The sequence below is a fragment of the Equus caballus genome, chromosome 5 (assembly GCF_041296265.1).
Source record: "Equus caballus isolate H_3958 breed thoroughbred chromosome 5, TB-T2T, whole genome shotgun sequence".
Classification (NCBI taxonomy): Eukaryota; Metazoa; Chordata; class Mammalia; order Perissodactyla; family Equidae; genus Equus; species Equus caballus.
In genome coordinates, this window is record NC_091688.1 from 38,484,846 (window position 1) to 38,502,736 (window position 17,891).

General features: G+C 45.1%; 1 long non-coding RNA gene across 1 annotated transcript; it reads left to right on the forward strand.

Annotated features, from left to right (window-relative positions):
* The first annotated feature begins 7,080 nt into the window (after nt 1-7,080).
* Nucleotides 7,081-17,177, forward strand: LOC111773391 (uncharacterized). Its single transcript, XR_002807762.2, has 3 exons — nt 7,081-7,262; nt 15,412-15,559; nt 17,009-17,177. It is a non-coding gene; the product is annotated as an uncharacterized lncRNA (long non-coding RNA).
* Nucleotides 17,178-17,891: the final 714 nt, after the last annotated feature.

Sequence of the window (17,891 nt, forward strand, 5' to 3'; positions counted from 1 at the left end):
CTTGCTGTAATGTTCAAGAAGAAGGCGTAAGATTTTAAGCTGTTTATCTTCCAGGGAGGGGAAGCCTGGGCCTACCTGAGATGGGTTGGGAAATAGGAAAGGACAGAAGCATAGTCATTCCTAAACACAGGGCTTTCTTTCCTCCCTGAAACCCCTCTGGGCCTTGGGGAATTTTAAACAGGTCTCTAGTCACTGCCCAGAATAGACAGAGTCATCTGGTTTGTTATCATATTCATTTTTATGTGATTCCATAACAACCATGTCAAGTCAGTGTTCTTGTTGGCTTCTCTTTATGAACTGAATTGTTGGTCTCTTCAATCCATATATTGGAGCCCAAACTCTCAATGTAACTATATTTGGAGATAGGGGCTTTAAGGAGATAATTAAGGCTAAATGAGGTTATAAGGGTGGGGTTCTAATCCCCTAAGACTGGTGTCCTTATCAGAAGAGGAAGAGATGCCAGAGATCTCCTCTCTCTCTTTCTCCCTCCTCCCACCCCTCACATGCACAGAGGACAAGTGAGGACAAAGGAAGAAGTTTCTGTCTGCCAGCCAGGAGGAGAGGTCTCATTAGAAAGAGACCCTGAGAGCACGTTGATCTTGGACTTCCAGCCTCCAGAACTGTGAGAAAACCAGTCTGCTGTTTAAGGCCTCCAGCCTGAGGTATTCCGTGTGGCAGCCTGAGTGGCAGCTTCATTTAACAAGTGAGGAAATAAAGCCTCAGAGAAGTGAAATGGCTTACCCAAAGCCACCCAAATAGCAGATGACAGAGTGAGGGTTTGAAATTAGGACTGAGTCCCACTGGGTGTACCGGATCTTGCTGACCCAGTCTGGGAATGGAATTCGGGAGTTGAGGCCCTGCATCTAGCAGTCTCCCTACTCACCCTCCTGCTGTGGCTTCTGGACAGCTTCTCTCTTCTCTCTCTTCTCTCTGCTCCCCACTCCAAGCACATCCCACGCTTCCTGTTGCTCCTCCCCTCCTCTCCGGGGACCATGTTAGGCTCACCTCCGATTCTGTGATGTCGTGCTGCCATCTGCTGTCCAGAGTACCAGCCAATCCAGCAGCCAGGACAGGAATTTTTTCCCTGTTTATTTATTTTGATGGTGGTAAGAGCACTTAACATGAGCTCTACCTACTTAAAAGTTTTGAGTGCCTAACACAGTGTTGTTAACTGTAGGTTCTATGTTGTGCAGAAGATCTCTAGAACTTACTCATCTTGCATAACTGAAACTTTCTATACTGCTCTGTATCTATCTTACTCCCAGATGCCACCCACCTCTCCCTCCTAATGCCCATCCCTCTCACTTTCTCCTACAAGCAGGGACTAAAATGGTAGGTCCCTGGCCAAAAGAGAAAAAAAGAGGGCAGTCACAGAGAACTGTCCTCTTGGGTAGGAGGAGAAAAATGACCACAAAACGGAAAAGGTGGTTGATTCCCAAGAGTGAAGTCCCCATAGAGTGTCAAGCCAGCCCCTCCAAGTCTGGGCCAAGGAGCTGGGGAGGCCTGAGGCTGTGGGCTTGGTGTCCCTTGGCTCTGAACCCAAATAGAAGCACTGAAGACCTCCCTGTGTGTCCTCAGGAGGAGCTGTGCAGGTGCTCTGGAAAGCCTGTAGGAAGAGGATTTTAGGAATAAAACACTGTCCCTTTCTTCCAGGGAATGAGGATGATCTTGCTGGCTGGGTGTTTTGTTGTTGTTGTTGTCATCGTCGGTCGGCGGCGTTGTTGTTGTTTTTGTGAGGAAGATTGGCCCCAAGCTAACATCTGTGCCAAACTTCCTCTGCTTTGTATGTGGGATGCTGCCAAAGCATGGCTTGATGAGTGGTATGTAGATGTGCACCCTGGATCCGAACTCAGACCCAGGGCCACTGCAGTGGAGCACGTGAACTTAATCGCTGAGCTGGCCCCTTTCCGGCTGTCTTTTGTTAGGCATCCATCCTCACATAGTGACCTGTGTGGTAAATAATCTCACACTCTCGTGACAGACCAGAGAAGAGGGGTGGTCAGGGAGAATGAGTGTAAAAGGGAGAAGGAAGGAGGGAGGAGGCTTCCTGGAGCGGTCACACAGAAGGAAAAACACCACTGAGGTAAAATACAAAGACCAGTGGACTGTGAGTCTGCAGTTACCAAGCTGTGTGACTTCGGGGAAATATTTGCATCTACAAGGTGGGGATAACACAGTTGTACCTATCTCATAGGACTATTTTGAAAACTAAGTGCAATGACATGGTGAAACCACTAGCCCCAGTGTTCACCTCTCAGTCAGCCCCCAATAAGTCTTTGTTGAATCTGAAACCATGAAGAGCAGAGGGCTGACTCATTGCCTCTCATCTCCTGTGACTATTAACTGATATTAACATTAATTCTCCTGCAACCACTTATCACCAAGAAGCAGGACACCTCATGACTGAAGGCTCTGTGCCTGCCCCAGCCCATTCCAGAAGCCAGGAGGTGGTCTTACTCCCTCCAACTTTGCTCTGGTGCTCTTCGCAGATGCAAGCCTTGCCTCATTCCCCTAAATTCATCAGCATTCACAGAAGCTACATCTTGAACACCAGACTGAAGCGGATCCTAATTATGAGTCTCAGAGAGTCACATGCTTTCAACTGGAAGGAGGTAATTTTGGTAATTTTGTTTCTTAGGAAGGACAACACATTTACAGCGATTTGTAACATGACTAAAGAGCCCTGCATTTAGAGTCAGGAATCTGGATTATGATCTGGCCTTGGCCATCACCTGTGTTATCCTGGGCAAACCTCTTTCCTCCTTAGGATTTCCTTAGGTCTTTGCATTTTCATCAATGAATTGAAGCTATTTTTAAGAAGGGTGACCAATCTTTCTTGGCTTACCTGACACTGAAGGAGTTACCAGGGTGTGCGAATTTCAGTGTTAAAACCAGGAAAGTCCTGGGCAAACAGAACAAGTTGGTCACCCCATCTCTAAGCCTCATCTTCTCTAATATTCCATGTTTCAATCCCTAGTCTATCTGATGTTACCTGTTGGAAATACTTTTGTTCACAAGAGATAGAAAACTCAACTAACGTTGGCTTTTGATATAGGAGCCTTTATTGTTTACGAACAAGCATTAGGGAACAGGCAGTCTCTGTGCTGATATGTCATCCTGACAGCATCATCAAGGATGTGAGCTCCTTCATCATCTTTAGCATCTTAGCTTTTCGTCCTCATGACTATCACCTTGAGGTCACAAAGTAGTTGCTGCAACTCTAGGTATTACATAACTAGTCAAGGTAGGAAGAAGGAAAGGGAGTGGCACCAACTGTTTCTATTACTTTTATCAGGAAAGCAAAGGATTTTCCAGAAAATCCCCAGCAGATGTCTCCTTCGATTTCACTGGCCACTTTCAGCTGCAAGAGAAGCTCTCTAACCTCTGCAAGTGGGAGACAACAAGGAAGAACTCACAGGGAGTGCCACCCTGGTGAACATATATCCCCTAGTGCTGCTTTTCTGAGAGCAGGGACAAGGTACCAGTGAGTCACTAGATACAGAGGAAGGAAAGAGCCCTGAGAAGACTGGGGCCCTCCCTTCGGAGGTTAGATAGAGGTGGATATAGTGTGAAGACCCTGGAAATCGTGAAGCTCAAGGCCCTGAGGTTGGGAATGCTGACCAGAGGTATGGGCTCTGAAGACACAATATGTTTGCCTGGCTTTTTACCCTCAAAGCTCAGTGGTACACCCAGGGGAGATGCCCCAGCTGTTCATAGCTGAAGTATCAGGGGCTTTTAATGTTTATTTATCTCTGTGGAGCTCAGGGAAGCCTGACAGCAATATTGTCTTCTTTCCTCATCCTCCTTAGAGGCTCTGGAACCTCCAGGTGCCCAGACCTATGCAGCATATAGATGTTTCTGAGTCCTGGTGAGTGACACTACTATGCTTCCTTCCAGGAGCTCAACTACTTCCTGACCCCGTTGAAGTAGGATTTGGGTTCTTCCCATTCCTGAACAACTGTGCCTGTGGAATCTCAACAAAGTAGCACTTTCTCTTCATAATAGGCATAGCTGTCCTTTATTGAGGGTCTACTTCCACCTGAGACTGCACTAAGCTTCTTTACGTAGGCTATCTCATTTTTATCCTGGGAAGGGAGTTTGGCATTATCCTTGACTTAAAAACAAGGAAACAGAGGTTCGGAGATGACTCGCCCCAGGTCACGAAATGGCAGAGATGAGATTACAACACTGGTCGTTCTGACTCCAGTCATCTTACGTTTCTTGTTGTAACAGGCTGACTTCTGAGTGGTTTTCCCAGACTTTGTGCAATGTTTGGCACACAGTGGGCACTCAGTGTGTGGACCTGCTTATTTCCTCCACCTTTTCATCTCCCTTTTCTGATTTCTGAAGACCTCAACTCTTTGTAAGAAAAGATTGTATCCACAACATCTTTTAGAATAGTGCCTGGCACATAGTAATACATATTTGTGGAATGAGTATTACATAAAGAAGATACTCATTTCCCCAGGCTTTCTGGTGTTTGCACTGGTAGAGAAAATGGGTCTGTCAACACACAGGTCTGTCATTCTTAGAGGTTGTTTGATTTAATTCTCTGTTTTTTGAGGAAGATTAGCCCTGAGCTAACATCCGCTGCCAATCCTCCTCTTTTTTTTTTTTTTTTTTGCTGAGGAAGAGTGGCCTTGAGCTAACATCCATGCCCACCTTCCTCTACTTTATATGTAGGATGCCTGCCACAGCATAGCTGGATAAGTGGTGTGTATGTTCACGCCCGGGATCCAAACCTGTGAACCCCAGGCTGCAGATGCAGAGTGCGCAAACTTAACCACTTTGCTACTGGGCCGGCCCCTTAATTCTCTATTTTTAAAAGTGACAGACCAAGATTAGGAGAGAGAAAATGATATGCCCATTGGGGCCGTCCCCGTGGCTGAGTGGTTGGGTTCGCATGCTCTGCTGTGGTGGCCCAGAGTTTCGCTGGTTGGAATCCTGGGCACGGACATGGCATTCTGGGCTCAGGCCATGCTGAGGCGGCATCCCACATGCCACAACTAGAAGGACCCACAACTAAGAATATATAGCTGTGTACCGGGTGGCTTTGGAGAGAAAAAGGAAAAGAATAAAATCTTTTTAAAAAAATGATATCTCCAAAACTCACATAGCTGAGTAAGAAGGTGCCTTTAGTCTGCTCTATCCCAAGAAGCAAATGCAGCCAGATGGAACACTCTTTTCTTGAGTGGAGACAGGGAGGTGGCAACTAGATGTGGACATTGTCAGGTCAGACTTCAACATCTACCAGTGGATCCTGGTTTGCTGTTGGGGGACTCTGCCTCCCTCTGAGAGGAGGTTTAGTGCAGCTGTGAAGAAATGTAGCTTTCCTTTGGAATAAAACATCAGAGTCTCGGTTTTACCAATAACTAGCATGAGAACCTTGGGCAGGCTGTTTAAACTATCTAAGTCTCAGTTTCCTCTCCTGTAGAGTTGTAGAGTGGAAATAATGAGTTCTTATCTTGTGTGATTGCTGTGAGGAGTAAATGAGGGGCTCCATATACACTGTTCTAGCGCATAGTAAACACATAACCCAGAGTAAGCATTCCATAATTGTTATTATTATAGCTACCATTACTATCTTTATTAGAGAGCAGCATGTTGAAGTAAATAGTCAACTTTGTGGTTTTCCAATGTTTTTCTCATCCTTGCTCTGGAGGAGCTCTACAGCTGCAAAAGGTCACTGATGTCTGAGATTTGGTTTTGCTCTGCTCCTCTGTTTCTTCTGACAGGCTCTTCTGCCCGTTAACGCCCTCCCAACCCTCCTAGAATCTCCTACTTGGCTCAAATGAGCAGCTTGCTGGGGTCAGAGGGCTGGCCTGCTGGAATGCCTTGACATTTTGCTCTTGAAACTGGTAACCATTCATTACTCCTGGGCAGAAGCTGGCTTACCAGTCAGCTGGTAATTAACAGACCTTGGAGATGGACGTCCAGGGAAGGACACTGGTCACCACCTGCCATGTGGTGCTCTTCTGGTGTGTCGGAGCTGGATTAAGCCCATTGTTAAATAGCCAGGAATTCGGTGAGCCACATGTCAAACTGTTGGTAGTTTGAAATCAACTGTGGTTGGAGTGTTCACTCCACAGAAATTGGCGAACACTAGAGATCAGGATACTGTTTTCTCCTGCAGCAAGCCAGAGGTTTACCAGCACCTCGCTGAACAAATCCTTCGCCTAAAAGTCACGAACTGACGGGAAGACTGCAGGATTCTGGGCTTGGCATTTTGGTTAGCATGCCCACATTTTTAGAAAATGAATTCTTTAAATTATAAAAGTGATATAAGCTTGTCATGAAACATTTGAGCAACATAAGACAAGCAAAAACTGAAAAGTCAGTCTTGCTCCATTTATCCCTTCCAGTTGCAGAGATATCCACTTTTATATTCTTTTGTGTCTCTCTAGATCTCTTTTGTGGATATAGAAGAAGTATTATATATATAACATATATATTATATACATATATATCCAGGTTTATTGAATGGACTGGACTTGAAACAAGAAGTGACTCTATTTTTCTCCTACCTCTGCTGCTGCCATTCATCATGTTATACAGCATCTCTGACTTGCCCCTGAAGACTGGCTTGAGCAGACACAAAAGCTTTCTGGTCATTTCCAGTCGTTGAAAAAATAGTCTCATCCAGTTCAATTTAAAACTTAAATGTCACATCCAGTTCACAGCTTCTCTCATCCCCCAATCATAGGCTTGACCTGTGGCTCAGAAACCTGCAGTGGGAAGGGGTCATTATTCTCCTATCTCCTCCCCTAGGGGCAGAGGAAGATGGATAAAGTTCTTTTTATTTAGTGGCTGCTCTTTATAGCGCTCTCTTGGCTGATGTGGTTAACCTACATATCCTCTAGCATGGCAGCAAGTTCTTGGGAGAGCCGTCATAGGGGACCTCCTTACTGCCTAGTTTCTGCTGATTGACCTCCTGTAACCCTCACTCAAGTCCTCCCCCTACAGGTAAATTCCACAGCCTCTTTCTGGTGGAGTCCCCTCACCCCAGCAGGCAACCTTGTTGAGTGGGATCACATCACAATGGTTCTAGTATGGCTACTTTCCATAGCATCCACTGGGCTCACAGGAAACTTACAGGAGACATCCTTGCCCCACTGAATGGCAGAGGTGGAGTTTGTCCAACCACTGACCCCTCTCTCCTTGCCCTCCATCATGTCCAGCTCCAGCCAGTGGTAAATAGGCAGCCATCGCTTGCCCAGAATTCTCACCATGTTATGCTGTGGGGCACCTATGAGTTGCTACAGGTCAGCAAATGTTCAGCCAGGGAGTGAGTAGCCAGTCTCCCTTTCCTGTAGGAACTCCCAATCTTTGTGAATTATTTTCTTGGACTTTCATCTCTTGCCTTGTTTTAGGGGGAAAGAAAAGCATCACAGGACCCTATTCCTGTATGAGGACCCTATTCCTGTATGAGGACCCTATATGAGTAACCTAAACCTCGCTTTAAATTCCTGCTCTTCTCCAAAGGGTGGGGGTTGGCAACCGGATGAGGGCTGCAGGACAGCTTTTGCCATCTTTCCATAAGTTCAGCAAGTTATGTTTGGCACTTCCCTTTAGAATGTAGGGGTCTTTATTATCTATTGTTTTCAACTTTGGAGGCTGAGCTGAAATTTAAAGACAGTTCATATATATAACTTTATTAGGCAAATGGGATTATTTTACACATACTGTTCTGCCATTGGCATTCCTTGCTAAGCAAGATACTATATCTTGGGCCTATTTCTTTGTCATTATACATAGATCCACTTTTTTTTATTTTAAATGTATTTTATTTTTCCTCACACATTTTTCTTTCTTCTTCTCTTATGTGTGTAACTAATTTCATAAAGCAGGACTTTTAGAACTACCTAGTAGAACAAGAAAGCTTCTTCCTCTTCTTCCTTTTTAAGCTTTTGCCTTTCCTTATTGTTATTGAGTGTCTTAAGAAAGCTTGGGGAACTGGAATGTGCCTGTGTTCTTTAGCAATGGGTAAACCTCTTCCTCCCAACCAGCACAAATCCTTAGAAACTGTTTAACATTTAATTGTATTGATGTATGCTGACATATTTAATCAGTCTCCTAATGGTGGACATTTAATTGCTTCTAGTTCTTCTCTACTGCAGACAATGTTACATGAAAATCCATCTATCTTATATTCTCATGCACTAATGCATTGGTTTTAAGTAAGCAAAACGTCATAAAACCAGGTCCCTTCCCTTAGAACACTTTTTCAGAAACGTCTTTTGTAGCTAAAGGCAGAGAGAAAGGCTGGAATCAGGAGACATGGGTTGTTGGAAAGGACCCTTGAATGACGTAGACTCTGTTGACTTTCTTATTTAGCAGGAATTCTGCTAGAGTGGCACTTAGTGGGCTCCAATTCCAGGCCATGGTCCATTGATCTGAGGCCCAAATGAGATACGTGGCATTGAGCACCCAGTGCCTGGCATTCAGCAGGTGCTCAATAAATGTTTACCCTGAAGCATGTTAACCATGCTTGTATAATGGCAGGCAGCCCAGAAACAGTTGTACACAAAACTACAACTCAGTCAGATTGACTTAATTGTACCCTGTAAGTCGGTTACAGAGTTAGGTCTTCACAAGTTAGCACATCTGGCACTGTCATGGGGCTCCACGAAGGGCCCTTGGTCCAGAGTGTATATCCTTAGGGCACAAGGGAGGAGGTAGCCACACAAAATGTGACGAGAATATTGCTTTTTGAGCCAATTTCTAGACAAAGTCACATTAAAAAAATAGCAATCTGGTGGAAAAGTACAATTGAAAGCATTTCAAACGTTTAACTAGGAGGCATATGTCCTTATATGGCATCCTCTTTAGACACCCCTCTTAGCTTCAGTCTCTCTCCTTCATGAGTCCAGAACAAACTCTCTCCTCTCCTTCTCTCTCTTTTCCACAGACTCTCCTTCTCCCTGAGTCCACTGGCCTCTCCTGTGTACTTCTCTGCCCTTCTGGGTATCTCCCTACTATAGGTTTCTCTCTTGTTGATCTCACACACACACACCACACACACACACCCTCCCCTTCAGTCCTGTGACACTTTATTGCTGCACCCTATACCCTGAGAGGTATAGTTCGTCCTGCTCACATACACTATTGCAATTTTTCTCGCAACCAACAGCACCTTCCAGAATTCCAGGTAATTAAATTTTCTATTGCTTTACACAATGGAGTATAAATAGTGAAGGCACTTTCCCCTGGCTGCAACATATCCTCATCTCACATCTTCCTCAGCCTGGCTGGCAGACTCTCTCATTGGACCCTTTCTCCAAATCTTTTTGTACAGGAATCAGAGACACATCCAAGGCCATGGTTTTGAGCATCCTGAAATCTAGCACTGGTGCCACGATTTCTGGATGACTGGGAACTTTCATTAGTGTCTCCTTCTTGGGATCATTAATGCCTAAGTCTCTGGTTTGTCTATATTTGTCAATCTATCTCTCTTTTTTACCACTGCCCCCTTGATTCTTTTTTCACAGCATTTCTGAAAGGAAAATCAGGGGCTGGCCCAGTGGTGTAGTGGTTAAGTTCGCATGCTCCACTTCAGCGGCCCAGGGTTCGTGAGTTCGGATCCCAGTTGTGGACCTATGCACTACTCATCAAGCCATGCTGTGGCACTGTCCCACATACAAAATAGAGGAAGATTGACAACAGATGTTAGCTCAGGGCCAATTTTCCTCACCAAATAAAAAGAGAGAGAGAGACATCAACTCGAATGAATGTCACCATATAACTTATCACTATTCTTGTCCTTGGAACCTCAACAGTGGGTGAAGCAGTGAGGAGAACCCTCCAGTTCTCTCCTCATGATGCTTTCCCCACATCTCTCCTTTCTCCTTGGGTCCAGTTCTGGAAGTTTAACCCAAAGGAAACCATTATCATTGTCACACAATGGCTCCAGCCCCACTGGAGCAGGAAGAATGGAATAGGTGGTCCTTGGGAGCTATCCCAGGCTGGGTGGGCCCCTGTGACAGCAAGAAAAACATGATACTTACTGAGACATAAGTGAGAATGGTGAGAAGCTGGGAAGGAGAGAGGATTCAGAGAGAGGATCTCAGAAAAATCAGCAGTCAGGAAAACCAAGGGTCCTGTATGGATAACAGGGTGATGTAATTGGTGTGGGACCTTTCTACATGGACCCTGTGGTGGGGAGGACAGGGAGGGGTGGAGGATGGCCAAAGGGCACCTCAGCTGAGGGAGCTGACAGGCAACCGGACACAGGGCTACAGGGCTCTGGTCACCTAGTGACTCAGTTCTCCCTCTGGCTTGGTCTTAAATTTAATCTGGATGTCCCAGCAAGAGGGGGAATGTCCAAACGACTCAGGGGTGAATCTTTCTCACAGATCACACTGCAATGCTGAAGGGAGTGACAAAATAAGAGCTTGTCCTTGTCACCAGAGGGCACTCTTTCCTAACAAACTTTTTAGGCTTTGAAAGAACGGGCAGATGAGGACAGATGCTCAGCCAGAATAAGAAAGAACAAAATTAGCCCTTCCTTTCAGCCAGAGGGGATCCAGAGTGCTTTATTCAGAGCTGGGACAATGGCCACCTGTGTGGTGCAATCAGCGAGACTACTTGATGCTGGAAGAATCTTAGACTTGGGTTCTTGTCTGTTGGTGCGGCATTTATTCTAAAAATATGTATTGAGTGCTGTCTACATTTTGGCACTTTTCTAGGGCTGGGGATACAGAAGACTTGAATGGAGAGGCAGTATTTTGTAGTGAAATAAGAGAGTGAGATCTGAAATACATTGCTTGGGTTAGAGACTCAGGTCTGCCACTTCCTGTGTGATCCTGGGCAGTTTACTTAATCTCTGTGGGGTGTGTTGTCTTCCTCTCTCAGATGGAAAAGATGATAAGAGCACCGGCTCAGAGTTATTCTGAGGGTTAAATAAACTAACACAAATAAAGTGCTTTGAACGCTGCCTGGCACACACAAGCTCTCATTACTTGTTGGCTGTTATTCTTGTCTTCATGAAGTTCACACTCCAGCGAGAATGTCAACAAATGTTCATTGAGCATTCTGCTATGTTCCAGGGACTCTGTCAGGTGCTGGGGATGGTGTGGTGAAGATAGATGTAATAGTACCCGTACGGAACTTAAAATCTACATGGCAAAAAATGTATACATAATTAAACAGTTGAAAGTAATCTAAATGCTAGAAAGAAGTGTGAGATGTTACTGGAGCTAGTGCTGACTCTGCTCATCAAGCTTGAGAGAGTTGCTTCATCTCTCTGGTCCTCAGTTCTGTTCATCTAGGAAGGGAAGAGGTCAGACTTGATCGAGGGTCCTTGAAGGCGGTATTGTGGGCTGGTAGCCACCATGATATTAACACCCTCAGATCCACCTGGCAACTCAAAAGGTCCATCTTGGGGAGGCGCCACTGACTTCAGAAGCCCACCCCCCCATACATCTTTTTCTCTCCTCTTTGCACATTTCAGCAGCCCCTGTGATCTCTCATGATGCTTTAAGATGAGCATTATCTTTCTACCCACAGAGGTGGGGATCCTTGATGAAGCTGATCTCTGAGATTCCTGCCAGCTTCAATATTCAGATTCCATGAAAATGTCTTCCCTTTGGATCTGCTAGCATGTTTGGAATCTCTTTGTTATTTCTTTATCAAAATGGTTGTTACTTGCATGGGCTATAATCTTTTCCTGTAACTTCAGTCGATCAGATGTGCGTTGCTAGGTCTTGTGGCCATAGGAACCCTCAATAGTGATGTGCTGGAGGAGGACAGCACCATAATGGAGGACCTCTGGGTCCTGGCTTTCAGAGTCCAGCCAAAAGTGACACTTTCAGTCTGTTTCTGAACGACAGCTGAACAATCAGCTGCACATGGAAAGCCTTGAATGGGCAATGGGAACTCTGGCTGCTGTTTTTAGAGTTTCTGGTTGACCTGACCCTTGTCTGACTTGAAAATTGTACTGCTCTCTGAATCATCCTCATGAAGTTGTACAGAGCTCTGCTGTGACATTTGTGTGAACAAAAGTGGGGTAGGATGATGCCCCTTTTGGATGCTGGCAGTTACAGAAAAGCTGCCTGGTATCTCCCTTTCAGTCATGAAAGATGTATATGAACTTCTCAGCGGGGTCAATTCTCCCCAAGATGTCTCATACACCTGATAGGTCAATTGCTTTGATTAAAACCACAATGCACAAGTAAAATCTGCAGGGGTTCCTGCCTCTTAGTTATGAAAAGGGGATTATGGTGCTCTCCTTTTGCTGACCCATCCCAAAGCTGGACCAAAGTTGGAGTTAGATGCCTGACCACCTAGCAAATCAGGGGGTCTTCCAAATATGCACTGTGCTGGTGTCTTCCTCCCATGGGGAAATGTGGGTTAAGGTACAATGACTGTGTTCAGGACTTATGGACTCTGCAGTGTTGGCCTGGGCTTGGAATAGGTGTGGGGTGTGAGAAGTGTGTTTTCCATGTTCCAAACTCCTCATAAGTCTGTCTACCATTCGGACACTCCTCCATACACCCACCAATCAGGTCTTCATAAAACAGGATGAATAGTGTTTCTTATCTTCTCATCACCCTTCAGTGGCTTCCTGTTACCAACAAAATAAACAGCTCCTTACGGGAGCATTCATGCCCTTTATAGTCAAGTTCCAACTTGCTATTCCAATGTCTCTGTATCACTTACGCATTGATCTCTATGTTAGCGAGCTTGGGCTGCTGTAACAGAATACCACAGACTGGGTCACTTAAACACAGAAATTATTTTTGCACAGATCTGAAAGCTGGAAGTTCAAGATCAGAGTGCCAGCAGAGTTGGTTTCTGGTGAGGCCTGTCTTCCTGGCTTGTAGATGGCCACCTATTCACGTGTCCTCACATGGCCTTTCCTGTGGGTGAGCACACTCCCGGTGCCTGTTCCTCTTCTTATAAGGACAATAGTCCTACTGGATTAACGCTCCACCCTTATGATCTCATTTAACCTTTATTGCCTCCTTAAAGATCCCATCTCCAAATACATTGAGAGTTAGGACCTCAATATATGGATTTGGAGGGGACACACAATTCATTGTGAGTTTTCATATTTCTGTGGCTTTTTCTCCTGACAATTCAAAGTGTTCCTGGCCTGTTCCTTATTTACCATCTACTGAACTTTTACGTATCCTGCCCAATTTGAATGTACCTTTTGAGGAGGCCATAGAGAGCGGTGGTTACCAGTGGGGAGACAGACCTTAATGTGAACCCTAGCCCACCATCTCTCATCAGAAGACTTTGAGGGGCCGACCTGGTGGCGCAGCAGTTAAGTTTGCATGTTCTGCTTCTGCGGCCCAGGATTCCCTGGTTTGGATCCCAGGTGCAGACATGGCACCCTTTGGCGAGCCATGCTGTGGTAGGCATCCCACATATAAAGTAGAGGAAGATGGGATGTTAGCTCAGGGCCAGTCTTTCTCAGCAAAAAGAGGAGGATTGGCAGCAGATGTTAGCTCAGGGCTGATCTTCCTCAAAAAAGAGAAGACTGAGCAGGTTACCTATCTCTTAATTTATAAGTGGAGAGGACGTAAGCTTTCTTAGAAGGTTGTTCTGAGGGTTAAATGTGATAATGCTGGTAAAGTTGCTTATCTCAGTGTGAGCACACAATAAGCCTGTCAGGGAGCTATTAGCAATTTTAAAGAACCTCAAAATAAAATTTACCGTCTATAATGATAGATTATACTTCTGTCAGAACACTGGATTTAAAGAGGAGTCTTTCCACATACGTGTCTCACACTGGATTGTGAAATTCCCTCAAAGTGAAAAACCATGTCTGACTCATCTTTCTCCCTTTATACCTAAGGTCGCGCATGTTATATAATAGAACTTTAATAACAACACCTCCAAAGGGATTGCAGTTGACAAGTCAGTTCTGAACATTCTAGCAGAATTTTAGCAGTGAAAACATTGTTCTCCTTTTGGGTATCTATTCAGGTGGGGACTCCTTGCAAAGTTATGAGAAACAAGAATCTGTTGAAGAAGACATATTTCCTCCTTTTGCACAGGGAGGGGCCAGATCCTTTCAGGGCAGCTCCCATATCTAAGAGCAGCAGCCACTGGTAGGTATTTATGGTCAACCTAATATAAAAGGCAGCTTAACCTAATGTGACCTTTGTAAAACTGAGAAACGAGGTGCCCTTTCAGGACAAATCTCCTCTACTTAGTATCTGGTTGCTTGTTTTTACCATCCAGTGTGAGGAAAGGGAGAGAGAGAGATATTTTGAGAATTATTTTTCTTGCCTGCTCACTGAAACCTACTCTGTGAGAGTGCAAATTCTCAAGAAGATTGAGGGGTGTGGGTTAGATATCTGATCACTTGGAAGACAGAGTTTCAATCAACTCTCACCTCAACATACATGAGTGCCCTTTCTCATACAGCGTGGAAGTGTTCATGTTCAGTTGTGTGTCAAGAGTGGAGGTTCGTGGCACTGTGACGCATAGGGACTGTGTCCTGTGAGTCAGTGGGGCTCAAAGCTCACAGATTTGAGCTATCAGAGACCACTGGCAGACTCACTGATCTCCTAAGAGAGAGCCTCAGCTTCTGTGCTGATGTAACACTCTTCTAGGAGTGACAATGATATAGGAAAGAGGGGAGAAATGTGATGAAGGAAAGTTCACAAGAGTCTAAAGAGTCTAAAGTAAGGAGGCAGTGATAAATGTTGTCCTTATTGATTGAAGGCAAGGAAATAGGAAAGACAGAAATGACTCAGAGATGGCAGCTGGGGCAGATGAGAGAATGTTGAAATCTGAGACAGAAATAGGACAAGAGAGCGGGAGCTAGTTCTGTGGAAGAAGAGATTTTTGATTTTAGATGGGTTGAGTTGAGGTGACGGTGGAAGGCCTAAACAGAAATTTCTGGTAGTGGAACAATCCTTTGAAACTAGAGCTCAGGAGAGAAGTTAAGAAATACAGATTTATGAATTATTTGCATAAAAGCCATAGTTAAAGCTCTGACAGTCATGGCATTCTTAAGAGTAGAAAGGCCAGAGGGAAGAATAAGGTCCTGAGAAAGGATCAATGCAGAAGAACAAAGTAGTCCACAAAGGAGAGAGCAAATGTGGGGTCAGAGAAAGATGGAGCCCTGAGAGTGTTGTGGGATCTTGGGAGAGATTTACCAGAAAGAGGAGGTTGAAAACTAAGTCAATCACTGCAGAGAAGGAAAGAATGGGGACTCATATCAGCCATTGTGGTTAGACATTAGGTGGTCATGAGAAAGCTTTAAACCAACAAAGAACAGATAACAGAGGAAACGTCATGAGCTGCATCGTATGCTTCAAAAATCTGTGTGTTGAAGTCCTAACCCCCAGTACCTCAGAATGTGACTATTTAGAGATAAGGTTTTTAAAGAGGTGATTAAGTTAAAGTGAGATTGTTAGGGTGGGCCCTAATCCAATATGACTGATGTCCTTATAGGAAGAGGAAATTTGGACACAAACCTGTACGGAGGGAAGACCATCTGAAGACAGAGGGAGAAGATGGCCATCTACAAGGCAAGGAGAGAGGTCTCAGAAGAAATCAACCCTGGCAACACCTTGATCTTGGATTTTCCGCCTTCAGAATTGTGAGAAAATAGATTTCTATTCTTTAAACCACTCAGTCTATGATACTTTGTTATGGCAGTCCTAGCAAAGTAATACAAGACCAAATATGATTTACTCATCACTCTTTCTCCTGGATTCAAAGAAAATCAGATTATCTATCAGAAGCAGAGAGGTTGATCATAATGAATGAGGCCACAATCCCTCTTGGGGTCAGCAATCAATATGGGGCCCTGAAAGATTTAAAGCAGTAGTTTTCAGTTTTTCTGAACATTAGAACCACCTGGGGACTAATTTGAATTTAAAAAACCTTGATTCCCAGGCATCACCCCAGACTCCTGGAGAATTTAGAATGTTACTCAGACATCAGTACTTTTTAAAGTTCCTCAGTGATTCCAATGCGCAGCCAAGGTTGAGAGCCAACAACCTCAAGAATGCACATCCACCAAAAGCTGGGGGAAACAGACTGCATGTGTGAAACTCCCTCAGGCAGCAGAGGCCCAGCCATGCCGGGAAATCCACAGGCACGGGAGACTGTGAAACACAGACTTAGAAGGGTGTTTTGGGTTGGCTTGAGGACTGCATTTGGCAGGTCCCGGGCTTGGGTAGGACTTTCGTGTGATACAGGACATGCTCCTTCTCTTGTCCCCCAGAATGCGGTGAAGCCCTGAGAAGTGGTCAGAAGGTAAGGGTGACAGGTGTGGATTGAGCAATAAAGATATTATTTTATTCTGACTCTAGTAGCTTCTAGGAGAGTCAATAATTTGTGGAAAAGAAAGAGAACCAATGCTTAGTAAGGGCACTTTACACCGTCACCTTCAAGCCTAATTCTCATTTAACAAAATAGAAGTCAACATGCTCATATTATAGAAGAGGAAGGTGAAAGACTCCACAAGATTGGATAACTTCCCCAAAGACACATATCTGGTACAGTGAGATTTTGAACCCAGGTCTGTCTGACTAAAAAAGTTCACGATATTGCCATCATATCATGCTTCCTCCCAGTTTAGGAGGAGTGCGGTAGGATGGGAAGCGTGGTAGACTTGGATTATGTCAATTTAGGTAAGCGGGAACTACATTTCCCAGAATCCCCTCCCCTGCGTAGTTCTAGGTAAGTGCGGGGCCCCAAGAGATATTTGCACAAGATTTGGAAGGTGGAAGTAAAGTAGCAGCTCTCTTCTCTTTTTGCTCAGAGGGTCGTAGCAATACCTGAGCCCCTGTTCCGATTCTCTCTGTAGCTTATTTGCTGGTTCACTTTGCCGGTGTGGGGCAGCAGCCTGCAGCAACTCCAGCTCCTGCTGGATCTTCTCCTTCAGCTTCTCTGATTCCTGGGTCTCCTCATGTTTAGCTTAGCGACGAAGGGTGGAACCTTCTCCTGCAGGGAAGCCTCATTATCGAAGTGGTTGGCTGGAGGTGCTGAGAGGCTAATGCAGGTCCCAGCTCATCCTCATAGGTTCTACTCATTCTTGCAGTTGCCAGATTCTCCTTGCTTCTCCCAGCTGCCTGCTCTTCAGACTTCAGCCTGCTGCACCAGACACAGAAGGCTGTCTAACCAGACAGTCTTTAACAGTACCGTAGACTGTTTATCCAGTTCCCACAACTGTGTAATGAGAAATGTCTTCAATAAAACTCCTTATTATATATATTGCCTGGTGGTTCTGTTCCTTTAGTTGAGACCCAATGACACAGGAAGCGTAGCTGTCAAAGCTTTTTGAGAGCACAGAGTAGAACCATTATGCTGAGAAATCCTGTTCTTGGATATCCCACACCCAGGTAGCTCAGAGGTACTGTCACAGGCTCTGGAATCAGAAATAGTTCTGAGCCATGAGGGTAGAAATTAGGTGTCAGACTAGTGGCTTGTAGCCCACTGCCCAGGAATATACAATCAGTGACAAACAGTGTCAGTGCCTCAGTGTGCCTCAGTGCCCAGGGTCCATTATCGGCCTCACAGGAGAAGTTCCCAGAAGGCTCTGTGGTCAGAGAGAAGTTGATGGTACTGAGATGTTCCCCAGGGTGACATTCTCATGATAAAACTGACACAAGAATGTAGGAGAGTCTCTTTAATCTTTGCAGTGAAGCTCCATCGTGATCCCCATGTCAGTCTGGACCCTGGGAGCCCTGAGTGTTATGACAGAGTGAGACCCTGGAAATGACAGACAAAAGGGCTGTCTGAGAAGGTCCCTGCTGCTTCCACAAATATCCCCTACTATCTCTCCATCTACCGAGGAGGGCGTAAGTAGGTAAACAACCAATTCCTAATATCCAACATCCCCACAGTCCTGATCTTACATTCAGAGGCATCACCTCTAGAGCTGTTAAGAGGAATTTTGGACAACATTCTTCTGTACCACCATC